The 19947-nt window shown below is 31.1% G+C and overlaps 1 long non-coding RNA gene across 2 annotated transcripts; it reads right to left on the bottom strand.

Moving 5' to 3' along the window:
* Positions 1–215: 215 nt before the first annotated feature.
* Positions 216–19084, bottom strand: LOC149055688 (uncharacterized). 2 transcript variants are annotated; one of them, XR_016191742.1, is made up of 3 exons: positions 2665–2765; positions 1415–1510; positions 216–603 (listed from the first exon to the last, which is right to left on the bottom strand). It is a non-coding gene; the product is annotated as an uncharacterized LOC149055688 (long non-coding RNA). The 2 variants fall into 2 exon arrangements; XR_016191741.1 differs by lacking the exons at positions 1415–1510; positions 2665–2765 and adding an exon at positions 18851–19084.
* Positions 19085–19947: the final 863 nt, after the last annotated feature.

Genomic DNA, 19947 nt, shown 5'->3' with positions numbered 1-19947 from the left:
ATAATCACCCAACACAAATCTATTATACAGATCTATACGCTACAAGAAGGATTATTCAGACACATATACAGGAGGAGGGGTGGTGGTTAGGAGTATTCTTATTTTTAAAGGTTGGAATTTTTTTTTCGCACACATACCTGACATTATATGCGTTATTGAAAAATGACTTATGATGATTAGGTAATTATGCATAGATGCAAATTACTACAATAGTATTATAGTATAATATGATATATTTATAGCATAAATTATTATATATTATTATCATTAATTATTTATTCATAGAAACATATTTATCACTTCATATCTGATATACTGCAGTATACTGATGTAATATACTGATCTCGTCAAACGGTTCAAGTTCGTAATACAACGGTGACGGAGATGACTTATTTCTATTTAGCTAGACTGAAGTCAATCGAAGAGAGACGTCGAACTGCTCGTCGCCGTATTGTCTAACAACGGTAATCTGTGTGAGCTGACGATAAGTAATGCGAAAATCGTCTTGCCCCTCTGCGTTTTCGAGGATCCGTATATATTTATATATATATAACGTCATTTTGACCGTGGGCGACCGTGAGATGAAGGGATAAGAGAGAAAAACTGAAAAAAAAAATGTATTATAATATATGATATTGACCAGAACAAGAGCTCGCGTGTTATTGAATTTGTCGCGCCGACGACGAGGTAAAACCTTGTACGGCGGCGGTGGACAAGGACTGCATGTATACATATATTATGCCTAGCTATTTGTTATACACGTCCCGATCGTATATAATTTATGTGCCCCGTCACCGGATTAAATTATTATATTATTATTATATTACGGGCGGCTCGAGAGGGTAGTTCTGCCAAGGCGATGGCGGTTGAGTTATTTATGAGAACGGGGTCGAAGCTGGGGCGAACCGCACACATGTGTGGCACGGTCACGGGAGCAGTTTTTCGCTCTAATCGCCTTCCGACTTCCATGTACACCGGACATGAGCTTTTACCTCGCATCAAGTTATTTTATCACGATTATCTGCTAAATAGTTTTATTTATGACTGACCACTATATCACAACAACAGCTTACTATAGATTCAAATTTGTATGTGACGATTAATAAACTATACTAAAGATCTACGCCAACAACAACAATATGCCCGTATTTTCAAAACATCAAATTACTATTATTATTTTGCTTGTTAAAATAAATGATGATTGCATCGAAACTGCACTAATAATATATCGAAATTTCCAAACTGCCATTAAAAAATAATCAATTCCATTGACTTGAGACTATAATATTTAAATATTATTAATAATTCTACTGCTGTTTATACATCTAAAATACAATTTTCAAAAACTATATGATATATACAAGGAAGGTACGTAAATTAAATACCTACTTACAATTCGTTATTATATAATTACCTATTCTGTAATAATCTTGTAATTCTATAATACAACAATTTAATATTATGGTATCATATGAATCCGTTTACTGATTTCCTGTTGGTTTTATGCCATCTGAAAAAATTATATATCTTAAATACCATATATATAAAAAAATTAAAAATCGTAAGTCACAATTTTTTTTAATAAGCGTTTACAGTTCAAAATTTTACGAAATCTGTCGAAAACGCGAAAATTTGCAAGTAATTTTGAAGTTGAAAAATCATAAAATTTTTGCGTTTATAACTAAGGATTAAAAATACAACACTAAGTTTTCCATGAGTTTTCCTTCAAGTAGCTATAGAGAAAACTCGAAGCATCATTATAGGAAAAATTTTAAGTGCGTTTGAATTTTAAATTTTTACGAAATAACGTAACGATAACGATTTATCCTCAAACGATTTTAAATATTTGTTATTATTCAAAAAGTATAAGTCGTAGATACTTGAAAATTTTATCAGTTATTTTGGTTGGCATTTTCTTTACATGATTTAATTTTAAAAAATATTTTGACTTTTTTTGAGATATTTATAGACGACTGAAATTTTCAATTTGTCTGAAAATTTTTTTTGAAGTATCGATAAAAAATTTTTGGCCCTATCAAAATACTTGAAAATTTAATACAAAGTTCCTCATAAGTTATTATTATAGTGATTAAAAAATTATAAGAATACATAGGCAGAATTTTTTTTTATTAGTATTTGAAGTTCAAATATTGACAAAAATTCGTCAAAACCATGAATATTTGCAAATTATTTTGTAGTTCAAAATTCATAATATTGTTTGTATTTATATCTAAGGTTATAAAATTTAACACCAAGTTTTCCACAAGTTTTTCTTCAAATAGCTATAGAGAAAATTTGAAGCGTCATTATAGGAAAAATGTTTTGAGCGTTTGAGTTTTAAATTTTTATGAAATCGCGTAATGATAACGATTTATCCTCAAACCAGGTATTCGTATATATAAGGTATTATGAATTATGATAACTACATGATAACTACACTAATTGATTAATCATGCCTTATGCAAAATGCGTCTTAATTGAAAAATAAAATATTTGTTTCAAAATAGAATATATGACAATATTTAAATATAATGTATCCTAGACTGACAAATCATCTCCGTTCAGAATCGTTTTTCGTATACAATGATACCTATCATTGCATTCAAATTTATTCCCATCCATTACAGTAACCTACTGTACAACAGAGCGACATCCACGACTTACCCGCTTTTTTAATTTTGAACAAATTCAGTTCAACAGTTGTAGATTTGTTACCTTTTCTTGTTTCTTACATTCAAAAATCCAATCTTCAACATGTGGACATTCTTAAAAATTCAAAAAATGTATTTCTTTTAATCTAAATTTATCAAAATTATTAACGACAAACTTTTATATTTTGATTTCAATATTTTTCATGATTTCAAAATTTTATTATAAAATACTGAGATCCATTTATATATTTTTTTTTGTTTAACAAATATAAACATTTCATTTTTATTGTGTTAAAAACAAAAATTTGATTTCAAAAGAATTTTTTAATACAATCTAACAAATTATTTCACCCAACTAAAAACTTGCTGTTTATGAATGATTTTCATTACAATATCATCCAGATGAAATACAATATATTTAAGAACCTCCAAATAAAAAATATTTTAATAAAAAAAAAGAAAAATTACTTAAAAAAAAACAATTTACTTTTATTGAGTTCATGTGAAAGTTCCAAATACATATACTAATATGGTGTTATAGATTCTGAATCAAAATTAAAAATTAATTCACAAGACTTAGGATTATTATTTAATGTTACAAAATTAATTCATCCGAATTCTGGTATTACAAAATGTCAAAATGTATTAAACCAAATCTAAATGATCAAGAATATAAATTTTTTCATTATTTTTTTATTACATAAAAACAAAATAACGATGTCCAGAAGATAAAGTTTGTTTTGTATTTCAAACAAAGGTTCACGAATTATACTGTTATCTATATTTAAATGAATTAGAAATAAAAAAAAATAATGAAAATCAGTTATATATTTTAATGAAGATTCTATTCCTGTTGATGAATTTAAATATAGAGAAGATGACATATCTTCAACTAAATATAAGGTTTCAGATATTAATATATCTGTTAACGGAAATATTGACAATTTAGGAAACCACAACAATTCCTAGAAAATGATGACAATTCCTAATAGCGGAAGGAAATGATATCATTGCCTAGGAATTGTCATTATTTCCGTATTTTATCAGGCAATGTTATCACTCATCGCTTTTTTACACGAAAGCGTTGGTGATTTGATGTTGCAGGTCATGTGGACCGGCTTTACAATATAACTATCAGAACGATAACTAACTCGCAATGGTCACAATGTGACATGCTAAAAACCATTGTACTGCAACTACTGCCAATATTGTCCGTGTTCTAAAAATATCAGGTATGTAAATGACTGATAATATTGATAAAATGGTTGATTGGAAAATGTCATTACTATCACATGGGTATCGCATAATATGTTTATCTTAACATTCATGTGTTTTATTAAAAGTGTAGTCCTATTAGTAAAAATTTACAAAAGCTTAAATTACACAAATTGAAGTGATAAAAAAAATTGTTTGACAACACTTAATTCTTTATTGATAATTTATTAGGGAAATAGTATATTAGGGTAATCAATAATTATATTTGATAAAAGTAATATTTAAATTAGGCTGATTAAAGTAAAATATCTAAAAAAAAATGTATAGTATCTTTGCCTGATATCGTTAAGAAATGATAACATATTATGTAATAATGGGATATAATTGTCTGTATTAAGTCATAGTTTATCATTTAGGGTTATTGAGATAATTTTCCATATACATTTTAAAGTCAAGTAAAAAATATGACATAAGAAACAAAGAGTATGGCATAGATTTATATTATACTACGAAAATACTAGACAAGATTTGAAATATTTGGCTGATCCCTAGAGTTGAATTCCATATGACCAGAAAAGTATGAGGAGTAGCTTGTAGGTAAAGCATTTTATTTATTACCTAATTTATTTTATGTTTATTTGAATAGTAAAAAAAAAGTTGTACGTTATTTATTACACTATGGAGTAACGAATTGCCGGAAAAATCGAGTTGCCCATTATATAGAAACAGCTGTTGGTCTCAAACCCAAGTGCGAGAATTCGACTGGATTTGAAGAAAAAAATCGACAGAATTTATATTATAAAAAAAAAAATAGTAGATAACCACTTTAACTTATTATTAGGTAGGTATTGGTGTAGATCTATTGTATAATTATATGATTTAGTGATATTTTTTGTAAAAAAGTATAATCAGCTGTACCTACATATTGCACGGTAAATAATATTTATATTTAATCGTCTCATTTCGAAATCATATCCTAACAATTTATACGAAAGACATTGTTATAAATTAGTTTCACTTAGTACTGATAGTTGCATTATTATATATTGTAAATTATGCGCGCGTGCACATATTATTGTAATGCGTTTTGCAATGTTTATAATTTTGATATTCCCTCTTTCTCTTTTATAAAATAATAATAATAAAAATAACTTATTACTCACAATAATATTATATATTATGTACTCTCCGTACCCGTGTAAATTCCGTACAATATTATAGTACGCTCGCTCGTACTTACAGGAATAAAAAACATTACCAAGTACCTACTTATTATCATATAGGTATTATAATGTGTTCAGTACACACTACAATAAATAATATCTAATAGTATAAATGTTTGTATACGATATCGCGATGTGTACATTACACGTTTATAATATTATAATATGCGTTTGCAGTAACTGTAAACGGTTCGTATACACATAATGATGATAATAATTTAATGTAATATGTATATTATAATATTATAAACCACCGTTGGACGTAACTGCGGTAATATAAATGTCCGGCGCCCGAGACTCGATTTGTGTTTAGCTCTGCAAACGATAAAAACGTACCTATATATTGGTACTACACGCAATCGCGTGTAGTTTGTATTTTTTTTTTTTATGTTTTCAACCGTTTGAAATTAATTTTGAAACAAACTTTTTATACAACTGCGTACATTTATACATATTATCATGTATATACTATATATTATACATAATACACGCTCATGCTACATGTACACGTCACAAAGACTAATGCGAGACATAAGTTGTATCGTGTAAGTTTTTTTTTTTGTTCTATACGGAAAATAGCGACACGGTTTTCAGCTACCTATCTGAATGACTATATTTACTAAACGTCTCACACGAAATAATGAAATGAATTAAAAATATTTAAATTATAACTTCATACAACGCGAAATTCACGAGATAATTAATAATTTAATACAATATGTCAATATGCATAATAGTTATCAACAATTAATAATAATTATCGTATACATATACTTCTATGTAGGTATTAGTTTAATTTTAAATCAATTTTTGTGACGTTGACCAAAATATTGCCTTTAAATTGGATAAATATAGTAACGTAGTTTTTCATAAGTACATATAAAAATTAGAATATAAAATTAGTTGAAACTGTTAAATAATGCGTATTAATAAATAATAATAAATATATGAATGGAGAATACGATGATGTTCTTTATTTTTACGTCCTCCAGATTTAGGATATTCAATGATTTAAAACTATAGAATACTGAATAGTATATATATTTTTTTTCTTATGGCGCTATGTCCGGGAGTAGGCACAAAGGCCTAGTTCAGAGGTGTAGTATATATATAATAATAATTATTATTAATATATATCTATATTGATATTTCAGATCGTCTTTATTTTATACTCAAAACTATTATAAGTCGAGAATAATTATTGTTATGAATTATATTTGTCTGTAGCTGTACTGAAATGAAATGAAATTTGTATTTTGTATTTCAATTGAAAAGTATTTACATGTTTTCAATCATAATATATTTAATTCGAACGTATGTTTTCGGAAGACAACATTTTGTCCGGAAACCTATATATACGGCGTAACCCAATAAATAGGTACATATTTCCAAAGATACATCTCCCGTGAAAACAAGTTGGTGACTCTGCAAATACGATTCCGACAAAATATCGTTCAAATACCTATACAACAGTTCCAATCACATAATATTATGTCTTAACCTGCAGTATTTTACAATTTTCCGTATGAAATCACGTTTCCGACATAATATTTTTTGAAACATAGATTACGATTGCAAAATAATATTATGATTTAAGACATTTCCAATCGGAACAATAGTATATCCGACATGATGCTTTTCCACATAAGCCCACGGTTCCGAACCAATCTTAACTGTCCAACTTTTAATGTGGTCTGTGCACGCTTGGCTGCAAATCACATACCACTCATCGGCAATTACACACGAAATTTAACATAATATACGGATGAAGGAAAAATTAATATTATTTCTCTGTGCGTCGGGTAGCATGTCATATTATTATAAAATTATAATAAATGTGTATAGCTATAATACGAGGTTGACATGGGACGCGTACATATTATTGTTATAGTGTCACGGACATCGATAGTTACTTAAACAATCCGTTGGCTGGCTATAATCGAAATAATATGTGAAACGTTATTATATAAATTATGTAGGTCTTACTCTGTTATACAAGTATTATTATTGATATTATTATTTTCATTACCATTATTATAGTAATAATTATTATTGTTATTACAGAGTTACTAAAATATTATAATGTGGTACCTAGAGGCTACAAACAAACAAACATTCCAAACGAAAACGAGAAAAAACGCAATTTGTATTGCGTTTAGATATAACAAATCGTGAATATTGTTTATTATTATCCTTTGTATCTGCAGCAGCCGTCGTTGCAGCATAATGTTATTAAAAAAAAAAAAAATAATAATAATATATGGGTCACGTTACGCGGGTGTACCTAACCTACCTAACGATACAATGCCCGCCGTCTACCGTCTACAATACTATACATATATTATTATTATTATTATTATTATTATTATTATTATTATAATGCGTATAATGTGCAGTTTGTTAAAATAAGTACAAACCGCAGTAGGTATGTATATTATTATTATAATGGCCTGCTCTCATGAGCAGATACTGTATATTATATTACGATGATATGAGTAAGTGTATGGCGGTTACCAACTACCTGGTTTTAGCAACACGCGCGACGTCGAATAACCAGTTATTTGCTCGATGTATGTTTACATCACGCTGCCGTACGGGCACTTATTAAAGTCCACGAGCGATACATGTACCCACTACCCACTAGTAAATAGTAATAATAATGACAATATTGTTAAACGACATTTTTTTTTTTTATAACATCACACTATCATTATAACGTGATATTGTGATAATATTACTATGCAGTGTAACAATTGAAAATCAGCGTTTTCAAATATTCGAGCAAGAGAATTTCGCCTAATCATAACTTATAAAAAACCGTATTTTACATCCTATACCTATTACAATTATTTTGATATTTGATATACATTAATGTTCGGTGTGTAAAAATAAACACGTCGAGTGAATTTGTCGAGAGTGTAACTTTTACTGTACCTAATAAACGTACGGGATTCGAATTAAACCATCTTTTGAGTTACTATACTTGTAGGTGTAGTAATTTTTTTCTCGTGGTAAGAATGGTAAGATAATATTATTTATTACAATATTATTATTGAAATATGTTGTATATGCGATATACATCCACACATATACATGCTTTTATGGCATAGACGCATAGTTCCTTTTTAAACAAATGCAGGGATAAGATAATATATTTATATCGACTTTAACAAAACTCAATTATTTAAAAAAAAAAATTCCATAATATTGTACAATTATTTGATAAGACGCAATTGTAGTATAGCTTAGAAAACTTGGTTATTATTTTTCAATGTTTTATGCCTGGTTACCATTATACTAAGCTTGCTGAGTGTAAGAAAATAAATATATTTTTTTTTCAACGTGCTATATATGCGGCTGGTAGAACATGTAAAAACGATTTAAACCGAAAAACTATATCATTTATCATAGATCATTACATTACGACTAAACTTAAGTATGGTGGTTTCGAAATTTTTAGATTTCTTTAGTTATTTCATCAAACATAGTTCTATGTATACTTGTAGACCGTAGTTACACATTCATGAATAATAATATAATACACCTATATATTATGTATCGATTTGGGATAGAAAATATAAGTATAATAATTGTGTGGAAAAAAAATGAAAACAGCAATGGGATAAGAGTGTACAATATTTACACAATATACAAAGGTGTATCACAATAATGTGCTATAGAGGTACGTGAAAAATTGGTTTTGTTTCAATGGTGATAGACACACTCGCAATGCGAACCTACCATTTATAAAATTTAAAAACTCTAATATTTAGCGCATATTTCTACAATATATTAGTATAAAAAGCATACCTGGGAGATATCAGGGGAGCAATACAGTCCCTGACGTTGCAACAGTGGCAACATCGTTGGACATCATCACATACAAAGTTAAATGAAATCAAACCTTCCATCAACCCTTGGCCAACACACACTTCCAAGAGACGCCACGAAGTCATAATTAATAGACTCAGAATCGGGCATACGTGGCTTACACACAGCTTTCTCATGAGACACGACGATCCTGCCCAATGTACAACCTGCGGAGAAGCTCTAACTATCAAACACGTCCTTCTACACTGCCGAAATTTTACAGATACCAGAACCTCCTTAAACATTCCAGAACACCTCTACGAAACACTCGGACCGGACTATGAAAATTCTATTAATATTCTAACTTTCCTAAAAATAACCAAACTTTATAACCTCATATAATTTCATATGCTTTCCTAGATATTCCCCTACTTTAATTACACATACCTACCAAGAATAATTTTATTGTAATATTGTAAAATGTATTGTAAATTGTACCTGTATATATAAGTAATATTTTAAAATATGTAAGCTAATAACCTTAGTTGTTGAGGCTTTAAAGTAATAATAATAAAAAAAAAAAAAGCATACAAAATTATAGTAAGTAGGTAGGTACTATATTATATCGTCAGATATGATTAGTTCAATGTTAAACTGACTGAACATAAATTTCGAGCTGTCTATAGATAGTAAAATGATTGAAAATTCTAGAGACCACCTAGACCGAAAACCGTTCAAGATATATGTCTGTGTCTATAAGCAATAGTATTGTTAATAAATAACTACATATACCTGTTATTTTATTATCTTCGTTATTTCAAGAACTATTAAAATATTTTGAAAACGTTGTTTTTACGTAATTTGAAGTTGTTAAGAACCAAATTTTTTTAAAGTAAAATTATTTAAATATTTATCATTCTTTTTAAAATTTATTGTTAGTGACTTCGTGCATATTCAAATCTTTGTACCAAAGCATAATTTTTTTTTCGAGTACTTCATTCCACAGCAATCGAATTTTGGACGAGCAGTTTATGAACTACGATAATGTATTCAAAGTATAGACGAGCTTATAATATTATATTATGACTATTTTGTCTATTGTATACTTGTTTATCTATTATAGTATTATGCTCCCGTTGCACCTCACGCATTTAAAATAATATTATAATGTACCCTTGTACACTATATATATTTAATATTAAATATATATAATCCATACACTCGACAGTTGTTGACGGACATTGTAGAATACAAGGGGATCGTTATACACATGTTATAATAATAATGTATTCCGATAAGGTAACCCAGTACATAATATTATAAACAAGGTGTACGAGTATACAATGTTATTATAAACCTAACAGCGTACACGCACAATATATATTGCGTCCCCGCACTGCAGAAAACGTCAGTAAAGTCATATAATATTGTATTTGCAGCTTATAAAGCAGAATATTATGTATCTGCACAATATGTTCATATAATATGGGTATACTTATAAATTATATATATATATATATATATATTATTATCGTTCATGCGCTGAATAGAGTTCTAATAAGTATTATATTATAATATACGTCAAATTCGTTAAAAAAATAACAAGTAATACGCAATACGTACATTATAATAATAATAATAAGTTGTGATATTATTGAGTGTAGGTATGTCATATATAAAAGTATTACATTGTGCTTGAAGCCGTTAAAGTCTACATCGAGGCATAATACGTTGTTGTTGACGATAATAATATCTTACAACCATGGCCAAAATGTTCATTTTCGAAAAAAAAACATGCCAAAGACTTATATAGAATAAAAGTCAAATGGGTACACTATCTTAGGTATATGAGTTTAAAAAAGCTTAATCCAGTCTTTTCAGCGAACCTAAGACGAAGTAATAGACTATTATAATTAGTATAACAACCATGGCGACGTTGGCCACCATCGCGGCGGGAACTGTGATTCTGACGACGTCTAAACAACACGTGACACGAGTCTATTGACACATTCAACAATGTTTCAGACGGACTGCAAACAGAATTATCACCAAGCAGTGACGGTACCGATCGAGTCGCAAAAAAGCGGTGTAATCGGGCTACCTATATAGGTATACGCCAAGACGGTTGCCCGCTTTGTATATCCTGCAGGTCACCTCTGTAGAACGCGGTATATACATATAATATAATAGCGCCACGCGGTTTACCTGGTGATGCTCCACGCAATGTTTATCCACGAGTTCACCGCAATGTGCAACGGTCAGTATACATAAGCGTGCACGTTGTGCCGTCGCATATACTGCGAAACCGACCAGATGCCGTTTGGTGGAAAGACGTTTTTGATGAATCGCCAACCGAATCAACGTCGTCAAGCGGCGATGGTACTGATGGACTCACACGCGCGGAGTAGGAAGCGAGGATCGGTGCATTATTGCCCGCACGATTAACTCGGTGGTGTTCCACGCAACGTATACTTTACTTTGCGTTAGAGGGGATGGCTTTGCCGTCGACTTTACCAGGCTTGCTTCTCTACTGGTGAATGGAAGTTTGAAGATGGTTATAAAATTGTTTATTGGTTAATCCGTTGAGTTTGAGTTTTGCATAGAAGTCGGATATGGTCACGATCTGAGAATGAGATTTTGTAGAACATTGATTTGGTTGGTACTGATTAGAGGTTCGGATGGATTTGAAGTTTGTAGATTTAATAAGAACCGAATTTTTTACGATTGTGAGCATACCCGTTATTGCACGTATAGCGATGTTTTGTACTGATTCGATTCGATACGCCTCCATATGAAGGATCGATGAAAGGGGCCCAACAAGAGCCAGCATATTATTCAAAAACGTGGAAGGCGTATAGTTCAAGTATGTTAAGTTTGGTGGTTAGTGGGATGGGGCATGTTCAGTTAAGTGTAGAGTAGAGTATACAACGAATGCGAGTAGCCATTTTAATAATGTTTTGGACGTGTTGTCCGAAGTTGAGATTGTGCCCTATATGGTAACGCCGAGGTATTTAGCTTGTTTGGACCAGTTAACGGTGTGATTTTCAAGCAGTAGTGGTGGTGGTATGTGTGTAGTACTGTAGTGTTAGAGCGACCGAATAGGACGCCTACAGTTTTGGTTGGGTTAATTTTAATACGCCAGCGATGAAACTAGGTGGTTTTTAGGTTGACTTGTTGTAATTGTATGGCCGCACGTCAAGGAAAACAAATTAATTAATCTAAAACATAATTACTTTTCATTACTTTGAACACTATATTATAAGACCAAAAACTTATTGGATAAAGTTATGAAAAACAATAAAATTCACTGTCAAAATATTACAATATAAATAAACTTATGATATAGATTCGATTAAACATTTACACAGTTCAGAGGACCAGTCGTCGTCAACAATAAACAATATACTTACCAGGTTACTTTTATAATCATAATAATATTTATAGCCAGCACATTATTGATGGTATTAATATTTTAAACATATTATGTTTATTTAGGTACCTAATACCCAACACAATAAAAAAAAAAAATAATAATATTTTACGTCATTGAAATATACACAATAAAGCAAAATTCTGACATCACCCAAGATACAAGGCTTATTCTTCAGGTGGATGAGTTCAAAAGAGTCAATAGAAATTATAAAGTATATTATACAGATCATCAATTAAAAACATTATAACTAGGGTCCAGATTTCAATGCGAAATGCATATTTTTTTAGTTGACCTTAGACATGCTTTCCAAGTACATAATTCAATTCTTGTAACAAGTGTTTTAAAAAATTTCATCTTGCATTTTGTTCGTATATTTGACTTTTTTTTTTCATTTTTAAAGCAGTATTTAAGCTTTATTGAGTCTTTTTGTTTGTTTTTAATGCATACTTGGTCAATATACAATATATACAAATTTAGCCTATTTTAATTCTACATAAATCCTAATGTATATTTTGGTATTTTTAGAATTTATTATAACCAATAATATCACCCCAAAATATATGCGTGTCAATATCATAGCAGAATCAAATCAATTTTTAAAATTTTCAGTGTTTTGAACAATACAGGACTCTAAAGTGTGTTTAAAAATGTAAAAACTATCAAAAGAAAATAATGAGAATGAGCATACTTAAAGCAAATCATCTGCATAATATTATATTGTATTTATATAAACACGAAGTATCTCAGGACCGTGTTAAAAAGGAGGGGCATAGGTAACAATAGCAGAGTGAGCTATACATTTGTTTTATGTATCATGGACTACAATATGAAATTTTATAATGCTATTTTTTACAAAATTAAAGTATTTAGGATTTTCAGTGCTATTTTTCAAGTTTTGGTTAATTTACATCAAATAACTTTTTTTTCCTGAATTTAGTTCGTAATTTCGTATTATGTGGCTTGAAAAGTAAAAAAAAAATTTCAATTTTGTTTGAATATGTGCAAAAAACATAAATACCCTCATTATCGTTGTTCATATTAAAATCTTTTAATAAGTGTCGAGTGAATAATGATGACTTATCGAATAATAATCGATTGCAGTGATTCCCTATAGTTGGTTGTACGGCTCGTAAGTACCTATATTATATCCTGTCGTACATTCGTGAGTCATTTTTTAAAAATTTTAAACAACATTAATTTTCATGGTAGCTATTTTTTATGTCTTTTGAGCATATCATAACGCATATTTCAGTTAGTTTCGGTGGTATAAAATCCGAGCCCTGGTGATTATCGTTAGTTTTGGTATGGCGCAGGTGACGCATTGGTTCAAAACTCACATATTGTTATGAAATATAATAATCGTGGTGAAGACGATTTGCACGCGACCGCGAGGGGAAAATAAAATAATAATAATAATAATAATAATAATAATAAACAATTAGCGCCGCAGATTCGGAGAGGACGCGACGTGTTTTTGTTTTGTATATGTATATTTTTTTTAACGCCCCATTTACCAAAGGCCATCAAAAACGGTTTAAGGAAATTAAAAAATAAGGCATTATAATATTATAAAAACGGAAAATAACCCGGCCGTCGTCATTGTTTATTCGTTTAAGCGCGCAGGCCGGGAGAAAAAAGAAAGTAATAATATCTTATAATTATCGGCGGCGGTGGCTGTAGGGTGAACGCGAAAAGTCGTCTCGACCGGAAGTTCAGGCGGCGGTCGGCGGATATCGTGTTCGATCATCGTGCGTATCACATATTATTATCATAATAGAAATAAATTTATAAAATATTACTCGTCTCTCCGACGTATTCTTACATTTACATAGGTACGTAGTCTTTTAATGACACACACGCCACGTCATCATAGTAGGTACCTAACGTGTTACTATGTTACGACCGAGATGTCTCTCACAGTCTCACGCTCGCACACACACACACGTGCGATTTTTAGTGAAAATATGAACTGACGACGACGACGACGACGATAATAATATTATAGCAGTACATGGCAAACGCTTATTCCGTACCGACTAACCCGACGTACATAATAATATTCGTATATTATATATTATACATTATGTATAATATTAACAACATCGTATTAAAAATGTATAACAGTACCTACGTTAAAAGTATAATATTAATATACAACGCGTGTGTTTGTGATGTGTATATTATTATACATTTTAGTCTCCTTCCGCGTGGGAACATCCTGCTTCCAGGATTCACAAAATAATAAGACGTCTTCTTCAACCCCACCGGCAGCGCATCCCCAAACGCAATACATATCTATACACACACACATATATATATATGTGTGTATTCCATCGCGGTACACGCGGTTTTCTACACGTGACGTTTTACTGCTATATATACCTACCTTTATGTATATATATGTGTGTGTGTGTACTTAATATACGCGAACCCGTCGAGAGGTTTCCCGGTTAAGTGGACCCGCCGCCGCACATGTGGCCCAGCACGTCAATATGACAAATCCCTCGTTATTGCGGGCGTACCTACATCATAATGATATTATATATATATATATATTTATATTTATATATATGAGTATTTATGTAAATCACGTTGTCACGGACCGCGGTCCTCGTGATTTGTGTGCTCGTATATTACGTATTAGCAGCTGGTTGCTGCCCGGCCGATCTTCAGCCGTCCGCTGCAGTTTTCGATTTTTTGATTTTATCAACCCGCCCGAGTCGACCGTCCGCGCGACCGAAGAGAACGACGTCCGAAAAATGTCCATTTCAAAAGCGCATCATATATTATATAATATATCGTTGTTTACCAAGTAATATACCTACCAAGTTGATTCATCAAAATGTCTTGAAAAAAATGTATCAATCCGAAAATGATATTTTAAATAGGGATTTCCATTAAAAAAAAAAAAATTGTTGTTGCACAAGCAAAAAATACATGTGTTAAAATATTTTATATCTTGGGAATGTATGATCGCAATTTTATTAGTCTATAGTTTAATATCCCGCGAATAGAATTGAAAGATATTTACAGGGCAATGAGTGATATAAAGTATACGCTGTTTGTTCCCCATTTTTTTTATACTATCGGCTATCCTAACCATGGTTTTTGGATATTTAACAAGATCATACTTAATAAGATCATGTTTTCAAATTTTAAATTTAAATTTTTTTGTATTACTTATAAGTTATAAGTATTATAACTTATAAGCAGTATCCCGTGGAGTTACAAACTTTTTTTTCCAAATGAGAAAACTGAGATATCTCAGGATAATTTTTTCTAAACACATGTCCGTATTAAAATCAATATTCCAACGAATAGTTTTTGGGTTATTTAACTCTGTGTAGGATATGTGAAGATACTCTCTGTTTAAGAATAATAAGTTAAATACAATGGGCTCAGGAAGTAGTTATAGTAGAGGATATGAAGATTTGAAAATTGTAGTGATTTATATTAATATCCATCAATATTTATAATTATTTTGAATGATCCAAGTATAACGATGACAGACGAATACTTGCAAAATAGAATTAGGTACTTATTTGAAAAACAGATGTTTGTATCTCTACAATATTCACTGGTTAATAGTATACAGGACAATAGTCTACCGTAGCTAGACACGGCAAGAGGGCATTTGCCAGGAGTGCAGCAATTTCATCGAGTGACATTCTCGATTCAAATACGATCTAATATGAAAATATTTTCGTTTATATTTACCACAATAATTGGACGAGTGGCACCAATTTGGTTTTCGACAAGGAGCGCTACTGATTCTTTGGCTACGGTCCTGATAGTATAGTACCTACAAACAATCTCGACAATTTCAAAATAATATGGTCTATAATTTAAAATTTTCAGCATCCGGTGTTTGAAAATAAATTATTATAAAATTATCCAAATAGACCATTTAATATGATCGTAGTGGGTATAAGAATAAACTTGACTGACATCAAATATGACGTCGTTACGTGCGCTGTACAGTAGCTAAATATAGTGCACGGCGGCACATCGATAAACTAAATCCAAGAGTTATTATATTATAATATACTAGAACAACAACAACAATGAAAACAACGGGCGAACTCCGAGAGGGAAAAAAAAGTGGCGAAGATGCGCGTTGCAGGATTATATTGCAATATATTTCGTACAGCACTCCACGGGCGACGACGACGACGACGACGACGACGATGACGACATTTGAAAGCGATTAGAGATATACACGCGTATTATAATATACGACAACCCTAGGACACGTCGTCGTGAGCACATAAATCAACACTATCGCCGATCGCCGCCGCCGCCGCCGCCAAACAAAAGGTTTTCTCCGCCTCACCTACCCCTTTATAAATATATATTATATTATATGAGAGTGTGTGTGTGTACGACACGACGACCGCGTTTTACCTAATTAAACTTTTAACAACCACGATTTATGATATCGCAAAACGACTTTCACTCTGTGCAGCGTACAAATGATTTTTCTGCGACTCATTATATATAGCTAGGTACGCGCTCGTGTTTATCTGATCGGCTGTTTACTTTTCTTGCTACTCACCCGCGCGGTCTCGTCCTCGACCGCATAATAACAATAATAATGATGATGATGACAACCTACCCCTCCCCGCGTCAATTTAGGTACGACACCGACAGTGGTTGAAAATGTCGTCTAAATTATAATGGGTACCACAACCATGGTAATATGACGTTATTGACGTTTATGGCGCGGATATTATTATGTTGTGTATAGTATAGCAAAAAATTAGTAGGTACAATTTATTGCACTAAGGAAAATCGAAAATTTATTGTTTTCTATTAAAAAATATTACAAAACGTTTAAACTCTAAGAAATATCTAAAAAAATATGTTACGTGACAAAATGTAACATTGAAATAGCTATATAAGGGTTATTTTTTATTTTTCAAACTCAAATATTTCTTTTTGTTTCTGAAAAAAACATTTATTTTGATAATTTTTTAGAAATTATACGAAACCGTTTATAATGAATAAAAACAAATAAAAATACGTGAAAAAAATATAAAAATAATAGATATAATAGTTCTAAAAAATGAGTAAAGTCAACAAAATTGCACTCAAAAATTTGATATTTCCATTCGTACTTATACACGCTACGCATTTAAAACTTACTAAATAATAAATTAGACTAATCAGAGCAACATGAAAAAAAGTTGCAAATGCAACAAAACATCTGCACCCTAAGTATGACATGCGTATTTAACAGGTACTGATTTGAGGAGTATTTCAAATCATTTCACTTCTAATGTGTAAGAGTATAGCAATAGTATGTCGAACTACATAAAGGTGCACTTTAGGCGTTTGCTTCGTAGGCATCACAAAAAAATTATGTAATTATTCAAATTTTTAAATTGAAATCTGTATAAGCAGTTAGCACGTATGCTACTTGGCGCTGGTCGGTGTACGCGACTATTACTGAAAAGAAACAACAATAATGCACGTTAACTGTTTAAACTAAAATAATGGATGCCAAGTCTATAATAATATTAAATCCACACAATTATTGATTATGCAATATCGTTTAGACTGCAATAATATGTATTCATAGCTTTTTTTTTTTTTTTCTATCAATGATAAGGCTTCAACATCGTAGGTTATTAGCCTACGATATTGACAAAATGTGAATAGAAATAAAATGTACACACATATTTACAATTTATGGTTTAAGTGTATCTAGTGGAAAAATTTGGAAATTTTTTCGGTGTTTTCTTCGCTGAGAGCAAGTCGGGGGAAGTTGTGTTTTTAAAAATTTTCTGAGCTTTGGTGTATTTTGGGCATTTAATGGTAATGTGGTCGATCGATAGGTTCACGTTGCATTTGTTCTATACTGAAGCAGGTTCCTTGGTGACGAGGAAGGAGTGAGTGAAGTAGTGAGTGTGGCCTATTCTGATTCGAGTTATAATGACCTCGTCTCTTCTTTTTAGGATGCAGGGAAAATTCCATATTCATAATTTTATGCAGTTCGTATTTAAGTTCAAATGATGCGCACTTGCGACTTCGCGTAAAATATAAATTTAAAGCTCGTGTTTATGCTCACGGGATAGTGATAATCGCATTAATTATATTTTGTTTCGAACCGTTATAACAGGTGAAGTAAAAAAAAAATCCTTATATCGATGAGCCTATTATATAACTCATTTATGATACAAAAATATTGAACCATCTATACAGTATACGTATACGTCGAACGCAATCGAGTGAAAACAATGTGGTGATTTTACGGTGACTTAATCAAAAATCTAACTGTAACGGAACAAAACAAGACCACTATATTAATACTTTTAATAAATATATTAAAATCGTGATTGATCTTTATTTCCATGTGGATTTTCGACACGTCCAACGCGTATTATTACAATAACGGATATACACATGCTGGCGACCGGAAGTGAAGCGGGGAGTATACACTATATATACATATATAACGCAGCGTAAAAAGTAAAAAGTAAAAAATAACAATAATAAAAAGGTTCTAATGTACTTACGTGTATTATTATCGGTCAGGAAATTGAATTGGGCTGCCAGTACGATAGGTACTTGATTTCCGCCGAGCGTTGCGCAGTACGTCACGTCGTATTATAATACGTCGATCGGGGTGTCGAGTCCCTCGAAAATGCAAAATGTCTCATTCGAAGGTAAACATCACAGACCGGTGGGTCGTATCTACATCAGTATTATGCGGACATTTTCATTTCCGTTTCGACCACCACCGCAACCCTTGTGTCTGGAAATATAATTATCGAAATTAGTTTAACGCATTCACACAATGTATATAACCGACAACGGTCATGTTTATAGTGACTATCCTAAATCATATGATTAAAATGCACATATATAACATTTACCTATGTTACATATTTGCTGTAATATTTATTTTGTAGTCCACTGCAGAACTTTACACCAATGCACTACCAGATATTTCTGATATTGTTGTTGTTGTTTTGTCGACACAATGTCGTGCAAAACACGATCCGCTCACACCCTTCCGACCAAACTACGTAAAAATAAGTTTTTTCTACTGCCTATATCATAATAAGGGAAAAATTGGATGCAAGTGGTTATGTTATACTACTGATCCTATTTTAGCTGCTATTCATTCGACCAGTGATGAACACGTTCAAATAGAAATCTCAGAACCCGTTATCGTATCAACTTAATTAGTACACATAAATGAGAGAATTAAACAAACCTATTATAACAAATTTTTGAGGTTTACTCCAATAAAAATTTAAAATGTAAAACTACAAAAAAAAAATGGTTTTATAGTAAAACAGTTCTGGTCACGGTCGGACAAGACTTAGTTTTAATCAATCAGACGAAAATCGCGACCACAAATATAGATACTATCATTAACACACAAGCTTCAGAATTCAATTCAAATGATAATAATTGGACAAAAAATGCCGTGCCCCGCGGTGACAATAATTATAACTTAAGTTATATAATACAATCATAACTATATAGTATCTATAGCTGTTGAAGTCTTATTCTCAATAAAAAAAATAAGTTATAGTACTTATTATTCAAACGACATGGTTTTTATATTTATTTTTTTTTACCAAGATAATATTTAAAACACGTT

Source organism: Diuraphis noxia, unplaced genomic scaffold (assembly GCF_037042655.1).
Source record: "Diuraphis noxia isolate RWA-SAM2 unplaced genomic scaffold, SU_Dnox_SAM2 contig0004, whole genome shotgun sequence".
Taxonomy (NCBI): Eukaryota; Metazoa; Arthropoda; class Insecta; order Hemiptera; family Aphididae; genus Diuraphis; species Diuraphis noxia.
This window is presented reverse-complemented; position numbering and strand designations above follow the sequence as displayed.